At 48.3% G+C, this 12,009-nt stretch overlaps 1 long non-coding RNA gene across 10 annotated transcripts in view; it reads left to right on the forward strand.

The window, feature by feature from the left end:
• LOC109575668 (uncharacterized) overlaps window positions 1–12,009 on the forward strand; it is a 142,309-nt gene that overhangs the window by 37,831 nt on the left and 92,469 nt on the right. For 9 of the 10 annotated variants that reach the window (XR_011562609.1, XR_011562615.1, XR_011562618.1 and 6 more), the window contains exon 2: window positions 11,066–11,741. The exons of the other annotated variant lie outside the window; for it this stretch is intronic. This is a non-coding gene — a long non-coding RNA (uncharacterized lncRNA). The remainder of the gene's footprint in view (window positions 1–11,065; window positions 11,742–12,009) is intronic. 10 annotated transcript variants of the gene reach the window in all.

Consider the following 12,009-nt stretch of genomic DNA (forward strand, 5'->3'; position numbering starts at 1 on the left):
CCTGAATATTCATTGGAAGAACTGATGCTGAAGCTGAAGCTCCAGTACTTTGGCCACATTATGTGAAGAGCTAGCTCGTTAGATGAGACCGTGATGCTGGGAAAGACAGAGGGCAGGAAGAGAAGGGGATGGCATGACGAGATGGTTGGATGGCATCACAGACTGAATGGACATGAGTTTGAGCATACTCTAGGAGATGGTGAAGGATAGGGAAGCCTGGCATACTGCTGTCCATGGGGTTGCAAAGAGTCAGACATGACTGAGTGACTGAACAACACAGGGACAGGACCAAAAACAAGCATACTTCCCCCACAAGGGACAATTAAATAAATGAACTTCTCCACACACCGGCAGCTGAGTAGCCCAGTACAGACAGTGAGGCTGTTGGTGGGTGAGGTGAGCGGTAAGTAGCAGCTGTGACTAGGAGAGTGAGTCAGCTCTAGCTTCCTGGTTTGAATCTGCAGCTGTTTCCACTCCATTACAAGGATTTGCTCACCTCATCACCATCACAAGCTCTGTGCGGCTCTCAGAGTCCCCATGTCACAGAGAACGAACCTGAGGTGTGGAGGGGCTGTGTGCTGGAAAACTTTCTGATGTGGGACACAGAAGAGTGATGCCAGGACCACATCTGGGACTAGCAGTGTTGACGGGCTGCTATTTTCACTCTGTAACCTTTCCTTGTACACTTACCATCTCAAATGTCAGAAGCAAGCTAACAAAAACAACAGTCAAACATTTTTTGCTGGCTGCCCTGTCACCCTCTCCATCTACAGCCCTGATGCCCTCTCTGCCCCAAGAGAGACCCTAGTCCTGGGAGAGCACAGGCCAGGGCAGGGCATTGTCAGAACTGATTCTGCAGGTTCACCAGGGCCCTAGCCCAGCCTGCAGGCTTACCCTGGAACCTGAGAGGGCAGCAGGCTGATTAAGAGCAGGCAAGGGGGGTCCAGCCTAAGAGGGCCAGAGCCAGCCATGCCGTGCTCACCACATGACCCCCAAGCTGTAGCTGCCTGACCGACCCCAGCCAGTAGTAGTCACACAGCACCTTCAGGCTCCTGGGAACAAAGTGCAGCTCTGCTGGTGGGCCTGCCCTCTTCCTCCCACTCCCTTCTGACTGTGATGTGATGCTCGAGGCACAGCAGCCCCCCAGCACCAGAGGGCACGACTTGTGCTAAGGAAGACTTGAGACGCCAAGGAGGAAATAACCATCTCCCTTCCTGGTGGTGGTCCTGAACCTCCTGTCAAGTGCATGGGCCTTTTGTGTCTGGATTCTGAAGCGCGGCAGCTACGACGGACCACGCAAGAGCGCGGCCAAGAGGAGCTACCCCACGCCCAAGGCAACTGAGAGTGCCAGGCTGCAACGGCACGGGAGCGACCAAGAGGAGCTAGCCCACGTCTGAGGTCAGGGGCGGCGGCCAAGATGAGCTAGCCCGCGTCCGAGGTCACGGGCGGCGGCGGAGAGGAGCAACCCCACATCCAAGGAGTGGCGGCTCTGCGGCTGCAGGAGGGCCAAGAGGAGCTATTCCACGTTCAAGGTCAGGAGGGGCAACCTTGTCCAAGGTAAGGAGCAGCCATGAGGAGATACCCCACGTCCAAGATAAGAGAAACCCAAGTAAGAGGGTACGTGTTGCAAGAGGGCAGCAGAGGGCAGACACACTGAAACCATAATCACAGAAAACTAGCCAGTCTGATCACACGGACCACAGCCTTGTCTAACTCAGTGAAACTAAGCCATGCCATGTGGGGCCACCCAAGACAGACAGGTCATGGTGGAGAGGTCTGACAGAATGTGGTCCACTGGAGATGGCAAACCACTTCCATATTCTTGCCTTTAGAACCCCATGAACAGTATGAAAAGGCAAATTGGTAGGATACTGAAAGAACTCCCCAGGTCGGTAGGTCCCCAGTATGCTACCGGAGATCAGTGGAGAAATAAGTCCAGAAAGAATGAAGGGATGGAGGCAAAGCAAAAACAATACCCAGTTGTGGATGTGACTGGTGATAGAAGCAAGGTCCAATGCTGTAAAGAGCAATATTGCATAGGAACCTGGAATGTCAGGTCCATGAATCAAGGCAAATTGGAAGTGGTCAAACAGGAGATGGTAAGAGTGAACATGGACATTCTAGGAATCAACGAACTAAAATGGATTGGAATGGGTGAATTTAACTCAGATGAGCCATTATATCTACTACTGTGGGCAGGAATCCCATAGAAGAAATGCAGTAGCCATCATGGTCAACAAAAGAGTCCAAAATGCAGTACTTGGATGCAATCTCAAAAACGACAGAATGATCTCTGTTCGTTTCCAAGGCAAACCATTCAGTATCACGGTAATCCAAGCATATGCCCCAATCAGTAATGCTGAAGCAGCTGAAGTTGAACGGTTCTATGAAGACCTACAAGACCTTTTAGAACTAACACCCAAAAAAGATGTCCTTTTAATTATAGGGGACTTTAATGCAAAAGTAGAAAGTCAAGAAATACCTGGAGTAACAGGCAAATTTGGCCTTGGAATACAGAATGAAGCAGGGAAAAGGATAATAGAATTTTGCCAAGAGAACACACTGGTCATAGCAAACACCCTCTTCCAACAACAAAAGAGAAGACTCTACACATGGACATCACCAGATGGTCAATACCATCTGAAATCAGATTGATTATATTCTTTTCAGCCAAAGACAGAGAAGCTCTATACAGTCTGCAAAAACAAGACCGGGAGCTGAGGGTGGCTCAGATCATGAACTCCTTATTGCCAAATTCAGACTTAAATTGAAGAAAGTACGGAATACCACTAGACAATTCAGGTATGACATAAATCCTTTATGATTATACAGTGGAAGTGACAAATAGATTCAAGGGACTAGATCTGATAGATAGAGTGCCTGATGAACTATGGATGGACGTTTGTAACATTGTACAGGAGACAGGGAGCAAGGCCATCCCCAAGAAAAAGAAATGCAAAAAAGCAAAATGGCTGTCTGAGGAGGCCTTACAAATAGCTGTGAAAACAAGAGAAGCAAAAAGCAAAGGAGAAAAGGAAAGATATTCCCATTTGAATGTAGAGTTCCAAAGAAGAGCAAGGAAAGATAAGAAAGCCTTCCTCAGCAATCAATGGAAAGAAATAGAGGAAAACAACAGAATGGGAAAGACTAGAGATCTCTTCAAAAAAATTAGAGATACCAAGGGAACATTTCATGCAAAGATGGGCTCGATAAAGGACAGAAATGGTATGGACCTAACAGAAGCAGAAGATACTAAGAAGAGGAGGCAAGAATAAACAGAACTGTACAAAAAAGATCTTCATGACCCAGATAATCACGATGGTATGATCACTGACCTAGAGCCAGACATCCTGGAATGTGAAGTCAAGTGGGCCTTAGAAAGCATCACTACGAACAAAGCTAGTGGAGGTGATGGAATTCCAGTTGAGCTCTTTCAAATCCTGGAAGATGATGCTGTGAAAGTGCTGCACTCAATATGCCAGCAAATGTGGAAACTCAGCAGTGGCCACAGGACTGGAAAAGGTCAGTTTTCATTCCAATCCCAAAGAAAGGCAATGCTAAAGAATGCTCAAACTACTGCACAATTGCACTCATCTCACACGCTAGTAAAGTAATGTTCAAAATTCTCCAAACCAGGCTTCCGCAATATGTGAACCGTGAACTTCCACATGTTCAAGCTGGTTTTAGAAAAGGCAGAGGAACCAGAGATCAAATTGCCAACATCAGCTGGATCATCAAAAAAGCAAGAGAGTTCCAGAAAAGCATCTGTTTCTGTTTTATTGACTATGCCAAAGCTTTTGACTGTGTGGATCACAATCAACTGTGGAAAATTCTGAAAGAGATGGGAATACCAGACCACCTGACCTACCTCTTAAGAAACCTATATGCAGGTCAGGAAGCAACAGTTAGAACTGGACATGGACCAACAGACTGGTTCCACATAGGGAAAGGAGTCTCTCAATATTGTCACCCTGCTTATTTAACTTATATGCAGAGTATATCATGAGAAATGCTGGGCTGGAAGAAGCACAAGCTGGAATCAAGATAGCAGGGAGAAATACCAATAACCTCAGACATGCAGATGCCACCACCCTTATGGCAGAAAGTGAAGAGGAACTAAAAAGGAGAGTGAAAAAGTTGGCTTAAAGCTCAACATTCAGAAAACGAAGATCATGGCATCTGGTCCCACCACTTCATGGGAAATAGATGGGGAAACAGTGGAAACAGTGTCAGACTTTTTCTGGGCTCCAAAATCATTGCAGATGGGGATTGCAGCCATGAAATTAAGATGCTTACTCCTTGGAAGGAGAGTTATGACCAACCTAGATAGCATATTAAAAAGCAGAGACATCACTCTGCCAACAAAGTTCCGTCTCGTCACGGGTATGGTTTTTCCAGTGGTCATGTATAGATGTGAGATTTGGACTATAAAGAAAGCTCAGTGCCAAAGAATTGATGCTTTTGTACTGTGGTGTTGGAGAAGACTGTTGAGAGTCCCTTGGACTGCAAGGAGATCCAACCAGTCCATCCTAAAGGAGATCAGTCCTGAGTGTTCATTGGAAGGACTGATGTTGAAGCTGAAACTCCAATCCTTAGGCCACCTCATGCGAAGAGTTGACTCATTGGAAAAGACCCTGATGTTGGGAGGGATTGGGGGCAGGAGGAGAAGGGGATGACAGAGGATGAGATGGCTGGATGGCATCATCGACTCGATGCATGTGAGTTTGAACTCCGGGAGTTGGTAATGGAGAGGGAAGCCTCACATGCTGTGATTCATGGGGTTGCAAAGAGTTGGACATGACTGAGCGACTGAACTGAAATGTTACCTCAAGTGATTTTAAACCATTCCTGTTGATTGTTCCAAGCATATAGCCCAAGCACTCTGCCTGAGAGAGTTGAGATCACACAGGTAAAATGCATAACACCACACAGGGTACTCAGTATTATGGAACTGAGAGCCCTTCCTGTGTAGTCGTGACCCTGAGCAGCGATAAGAGACTCATCCCCTCATGGTCCCAGGGAGAAGGAAGCTGCTCTGCCTGTCGTCCGAGTTGGAGCCAGAGCTGCAAGGTCCTTGTCCTACCCTGACCACTCTAGGTCCACCTGCTCAGGCACCACCCAGCCCCTGCTCCATACCTGTCCAGGGAGTCCTTCCAGGCCACTGTGACAGGAATTTGTGGTAAGAACTCAACAGAAAGGGTGTGAAGGCAGCTGGGAACTTCCTTCAAAGCAAACATAACTTTGCCAGGTACACTGAGGTGATGCAGATGACAGGGAGGCCATTTCAGATTGTGGTATGCTCTGAGAACGACACAGGGCACAGGGTGCCAGAGCCGACGGGCAGTGAGTCCAGAGAGTGGCCTCCTTGGAGGAGGGGAGATGCTCAGATGGAACCGTGTCTGCAGGCTGGAGCTCTGGGAGGGCTGGCCGATGGTTTGAGGAGGGTGAGGCAGGAGGCAATGGCCATAGGAGGGGTGCATTTGTCCCCTGGTAGAATTTCTGCTCCCCAAGGACTGGGGTTATTGTCAGTCTCCTCATGGTTGTCCCCATACCTGGAACACAACCTGGCTAGAGGCAGGTGCTAAACAAATATCCTTTGAATGAATGGACAGTCTTGAATGTGGAGATGCACAGGACAGATGGCGTCAGGCTGCCGCGTGGGGTTTAAGTAGATTAGGAGGTAGAGATGAGAGAATGGCATACAGGGTTTCTAAGCCCAGCCTCCCAGCCCCCATATGGCTTAGCTCCACCCAAGCCTGTCTGTTCCCCCAGACACCCTGTTTTTACGGTAAATTCCCTCTGATCTTCACTTACCTGTGTGTCTTGCCCTGCATGACTTAAATAGCAGCTCTGAATCTGTTCCCACCACCTGAGCCTGAAGCCTCTTTATTCTTAAGCTGGGGGATCCCGAAGGCTTTGGCCAGAGAAGGGGCCCCTTCCCTGCTGGGGGACAGCTGGACCTTGTCTGTGCTGTGGACTCTGCTCTCTGCACTTATCTGCCCCTTTCAGTCACTGCCTAGCCCAGGATCGGTAGTGTTCATGGGTCAGTGTTTTCCTGTTGATTCAAGCAGTCTGCCAGGCTGAGTACCGCTGGCCTGCATCTTGACACTGCTGCTTACTAGTGACAAAGGGGCCACGGAAGAGCATAGCTCATGGGATGTCTGCTGGCCTCAGCTGGACTTGGCAGTCAGGCCAAGAGCCAGAGGGTTGGTGCTGTTGGTGCCTGTGGGAACAGCCGCGATCACAAGCCTTCACCTTGGGGCTTGGCAGCTGAGCCGTTAGGATGTGTGTGAAATGCTCTGCAGATGGGCACATGGGGGTCAACACTGGGTATCAGCCAGAGGGCAGAGGCACCAAACTTGGGGGCCTCCCCTCCAATAGAACAGTGACTGTCCTCCTGGGTGCTATTGTGTCCGATCTTTGAGGAAAGGGACAAGCTGCTGCACTCTTCATTGCTTATCCTGGCCCACCACACTCCGGAACTGCCCTCATAGACTTCCCCTGTATTGGGATCTGACCAGTATATTCCTGGTCCCAGCACCAAGCCAGAGCATCCTGGGGTCCCTTGAGTTATGTGATCGGGGGAAGCAGAGCCACTTCGTTTTGCAGCTAGAGGAGGAGTTTTTTGGGTACAGTTCTCATTTCCTCCAGCGACACTTCCTGCTTATGGTGCCCAGGGCTCACAGCCAGCCTGGGGGCAGCTGTGGGGCCCCGTCTGCAGTAGACCCCTCTTCTGACTGGTTGGTCCATGTTCTAACTGTTGGGAAGTCTGTTCTCGTGGATTGAGTATCTGTTGTAACTGGCTAGCATCTGTTCTTTTTTAATCAGTATTTTTAAAAATTGAAGTATGATTGGTTTACAGTGTGTTAATTTCTGCTGCATAGCTCAGTGATACAGTTATACACATATATACATTCTTTTTAAAAAATATTATTTCATGGTTTATCATAGGATACTGAATATAGTTCTCTGTGGTATACAGTATGACCTTGTTTATCCATTCTATTTATAAAAGCTACACCTGCTAACCCCAGCCTCCCACTCCATCCCTACACCAACCTCTTCTGCCTCAGCCACCACCAGTCTATTCTCTATGTCCGTGAGTCTGTTTCTGTTTCATAGATAGGTTCGCTTGTGTCATATTTTAGATCTCATATATAACTGATATCATATGGTATTTGTCTTTCTCTTTCTGACTTACTTAGTATGATAATATCTGGTTATATCCATTTTACTGCAATTTCCTTTTTTATTGATTAGTAGGGGTCGCAAAGAGTCGGACACAACTGAGCAACTGAACTGAACTGATTCCATTGTATCTGTACTCCATCTTTATTCATTCATCTCTTGATGGACATTTAGATTGTTTCCGTGCGTTGGCTATTATAAATAGTTCTGCAGTGAATACTGGGGTAGGTGTATCTTTTCAAATTACAGTTTTCTCCAAGTATGCTCAGGAGTGGGATTGCTAGATCATGTGACAATTCTGTTTTTAGTTTTCTGAGGAATTTCAGTACTGTTCTCCATAGTGGTTGCACCAACTTACATTCCCACCAACAGTGGGAATCCACTTACCTCCACATCATCTCCAGCATTTATTATTTTTAGACTTTTTAATGATGTCCATTCTGACGGGTATGAGGTGATACCTCATTGTAGTTTTGATTTGCATTGCTCTAATAATTAGTGATGTTGAACATCTTCATGTGTCTGTTTGCCATCTGTATTTCTTGTTTGGAGACATGTGCTTAGTTCTTCTGTCCTTTTTCTGATTGGGTTGTTTTGTGTTATATGAGCTGTTTGGTCAGTTTGTATGTTTTGGAAATTAAGTCCTTGTTGGTCACATCATTTGGAAATATTTTCTCCCGTTCTGTAGGTTGTCATCTTGTTTGTGATTTCCTCTGCTATGCTTGTAAGTTTGATTAGGTCTCCTTTGTTTATTTTTGTTTTTACTTCTATTGCCTTGGGAGACTGACCTGAGGAAACAGTGGAATGATTTATGTCACAGAATGTTTTGCCTGTGTTCTCTTCTAGGAGTTTTACGGTGTCACATCTTATGTTTACATCTTTATCGCTGGTGCCTGTTCTGATTGGCTGGTGTGTCCTGTGCCTCGCCGGCTGGGACAAATGTAGATTTGGTTGCAGCACTGTGTGGTCCCTAGCTAACCCCTGAGCTGTGTGTCCAGTTGGCAGTGGCATGCTGGTGGTATCCATGTGCTAATTGACGTGACATGGCATAGAGGGGTCTTGTTCATTATTGCCATTTGCTTCCACTGCTGAGACTCGCATCACAGAGGTTCCTGCATGGGCAAAGGGGAGGGGAGTTGATAGTCTCAGCCAGTGTGACAAAGCAAACTGACATAAAATCTAAGATTAAATGTATCCCCTTTTACTCATGATGAAGATGATAAAACAGCATAAAGTGATGCAAGTTCCAGTTCAAATACTTCACCACAGTATTGGCATAGTTTCCACATGGTTTGTTTACTCTTCCAGAAATCTTTAGGGCATCCTTTGATGTGACTGTCACTATAGGGCAACAGGTTTCCCTTTGATGTGATTAACTTCAGGGACTGGGAAACTGTTAAGTGCCGAAGGGGAGGGCGATGTTCCATACTCCCACCTTCCCATCATGCACTGCTCCCAGGCCCCTCCTGTCCTCCCTTCTCCCCTACCCTTGTCAGGGGAGTCCTGCCTGGACAGTGGCCACAGAGCAGGAGCTAGGCTGAGCACATGAACCAGAGGGAGAGAAGTGGCTGGTGGGGGCTGGGTGGAGGGGTTGGGGGCATGTATCCTGGCTGTTAGAACCAAGTCTCTCATGTTTGGTCCACTGACAGGGCCTGAGACGGCCTTGGCCTCATGTAGGTGATCAGATAGCTCATCTGCCCGCTGAGCAGTGTGGGAGCAGAGGAGGCAGCATTAGTGGCTGTTGGTCGCAGGCCTGGAGGGGAAGAACACCCTCTCCCGGCTTCCTTTCCTATGAAACACCTGGTACTTTTCAGTCCCAGGTGTCAGTCAGAGACTCTGGATGTTTGGACATGGCACCAACAGAAGCTTCCTGAGAAGCTGTGTCTCAGGGGCCTGAGTCTGTGAACAGGATGGTGCCCTGGGAGGGAGAGTTTGGCCATGGGATTGGAGTGGCCAGTCTGATTCCTGTTTTCAGGGGCAGGAATTGGGATCATGAAAGGACAGCTGGCAGCTGAGCAGGGATGGGGTAGGAGCAGCTGTGGGGAGGAGGGATGCATGGGGCGGGGCCACCAGTGGTGACCCTGGTCAGTGAGTGACCCTGGTCAGTGGGTGACCCTGGATAGCAGATATGGTAGCCTCACAATCACAGAAGGGCTGGCCCCCTTGCTATGAGATGCTGCCTTCCCCACTCCCAGCCCTGCCCCCGCCTGGCTCTGGACCAGCATCTTTACTGCTTGAAACCACAAAAGGCCTTTGCAGTCCTGGAGCTGCCCCTGCTCATCTCAAGGGGAACCTTAAGTGGAGTAAGATTTTCTTTGATATCCATACTTTAGTTTCTCAGACTCTTCATATTTTTCCTGGTTTTGTGGCCATGTGTTATTAAAATCCTCCATTATCTGATGATGGGCTTCCTCTGTCACAGATGTCTCAGACGCCATCCGCTGGGTGAATGAGGGCTTGTGGTCACTCTGGCCACACAGTCTCCATAGACTGTCAAGGGGCACTGTATGGCTGCCCCAGCTGGGGGCCCCTTTGTCCTACTCTTGCTGCCCCCAAGCTAGGTCTAGAGAAGGCCAACCCAGTGAGAAGCTACTTTCCAACTTTGTCTCACATCTGAGGAACTAGTCTTCCAGCCTAGGCAGGTCACTCAGTGTTTCCAGTGCTAGTGCTCATGGCTCACATCCTCATGAGAGAGTATTTGAGCTGGGGACACAGGTCCCCTGCCACTGGAAGTGACATGATACCATGCTCCCAAGGATGGACACAAGGGCCATTGGGTGAACTTCTGCCCTCCTTGCTTGGAGGCACTGTTCCTCCAGCCCGTGCCTTCTCCCCACTCAGGTGTGGGATGTGGGAGAGCAGGAGAGGGACCTTTTTCATAGTGAGACCCTCTCAGCAAAGCAAGTCTTTAACAAAGCTGGGCCTTGTTCAGGTTTGGAGGATGTGGCTGAGAGTCTGCTGGACAGGAAGCACATTTAAAGGGCTTCCTGCAGTGTCAGGCCTACATAGCAATTAAATGTGGAGCACGGACCTGACTGAGCTGGCGACTCCGGATCCTGCAGGCTGAATGCCGAATCCCGAACATTGGAAGATTGTCTGGAACCATAGGACATGCCTGTTCCCTCAGCTGAGACAGTCCCCCTCAAGACTCAGGTTCCTCCTCCTGCTCTCTAGCAGCTATCAGACTGCAGCCACTCCCCATGATGAGCCCTGAGGAAACTTGGGAAGGAGAATAGCTGCCCTCTGGCAGCTATAATACTGTAGCCACTCCCCATGGTGAGCTCTGAGGAAACTCAGGAAGGAGGAGAATACTTGCCCTCTACCAGCCACTAGACTGCAGTCACTCCCCATTATGAACCCTGAGGAAACTCAGGAAGGAGAAGGCAGGATGCTGGTCCCAGATGGTGAGGTGTGTATCAGAGGGAATGATTTCAATGAGGTGACTCTTGCATCTTTCCATAAATACAAAAGTGCTTAATTCGTTAACTTTAGATGCTGCTTCCTGGGTCTGAAGCCCTAAAAGATTATCTCTGAATAAAACATAACTCTCAACACTTAGATTGTAAATATTTTTATGTCTACACATGTAGACACTTTACAAAGAACAACAAAAGACAAATCTCAACATTCGAAACACTGGCACTGATGATGGACATTCCCCAAAAGATGCAACTGATGGAGCAATTAGAATGCTCATCACCCCTTTTTCCATAAGATTGTGGAATTCCATAAGACAGTGGGGAATTATAGGGAAGAATAAACCTGACTCCATGTTGGATCTTTTAATCTTTGCTTCCTGTTGATTTGTTTACTAAAAGGATACTGTCCATACATAATGGCCTGCCTCAGGTAACCCTGCCCTTCTGCTTTTGTTCAGGACCTGTCCACCTGTGGATGGCTACAGAAAGGAAGAAATTAACACTTCTTGGTCTGCCAGCTCTCCAAGTAAAGTCATATTCTTTGCCTCAAGACCTTGCCTTTGATTTATTGGCCTGTCGTGGGGTAAGCAGAGTGAGCTTGGACTCCATGATAATCCCACATGCCTTGCAGTCAAAAAACCAAAACATAAACAGAAGCAATATTGTAACAAATTCAATAAAGACTTTGAAAATGGATCATATCAAAAAGATCTGAAACCAAAAACTGAAAAGAACTCGGTGGTCGTCTGAAATATTTAGAAAAGAAAATGGTGCCCCTCATGCCAGTACCCCCTGAAGTCACACAGGGGACACAACCTAGGGGAGGTCCCTTCTCTCGTCCAGGGGACTGTCATACCAGCCACCATTTCTCCCTGCCCATGATAAACACACTGTAACGAGGGTCATTGGCACCTGGGCCAGTAATGCTGTGAACACCTGGATTCCTTGTCCTTGTGAGATTTGATGTGAAGATAACACAGAAAGAGAACCAGCCAAGAAGGATCTGGTCAGGAGTAAACTCCTCTTCACTGGGACCCTGTGAGACCCAAGCACTTGCTCTGCTCACCCTGCACCGACTTTGGGGAACTGGCCTTTGTCATTCTCTGGGCAGAAGGTCTACCTCCTGAAACCCAGGTGAGCACTGGGGACAGCAGCACCTCCACCTGAGGTCCAGAGAGGGTGTCCTGAACAGGGCCTAACCGTTCAGTGAGGCCAGCCCTTGTCCACACTGCACTGACCTGATGCAGGATCTTGGGTTCCCTGGCATCCAGCATGCCCATTGTCCACCCCAGCTTGAGGCGTCTTGAGAGCCCCTCACTGGCAGGCAACCAGAAGTAGAAAACTGCACACCCAGCAAGAAGGAGAAGCAGGCGGGGCAGGGTTCCAGCTTGGAGTGTCCAAG

This window comes from Bos indicus, chromosome 21 (genome assembly GCF_029378745.1).
Source record: "Bos indicus isolate NIAB-ARS_2022 breed Sahiwal x Tharparkar chromosome 21, NIAB-ARS_B.indTharparkar_mat_pri_1.0, whole genome shotgun sequence".
NCBI classification, from domain to species: Eukaryota; Metazoa; Chordata; class Mammalia; order Artiodactyla; family Bovidae; genus Bos; species Bos indicus.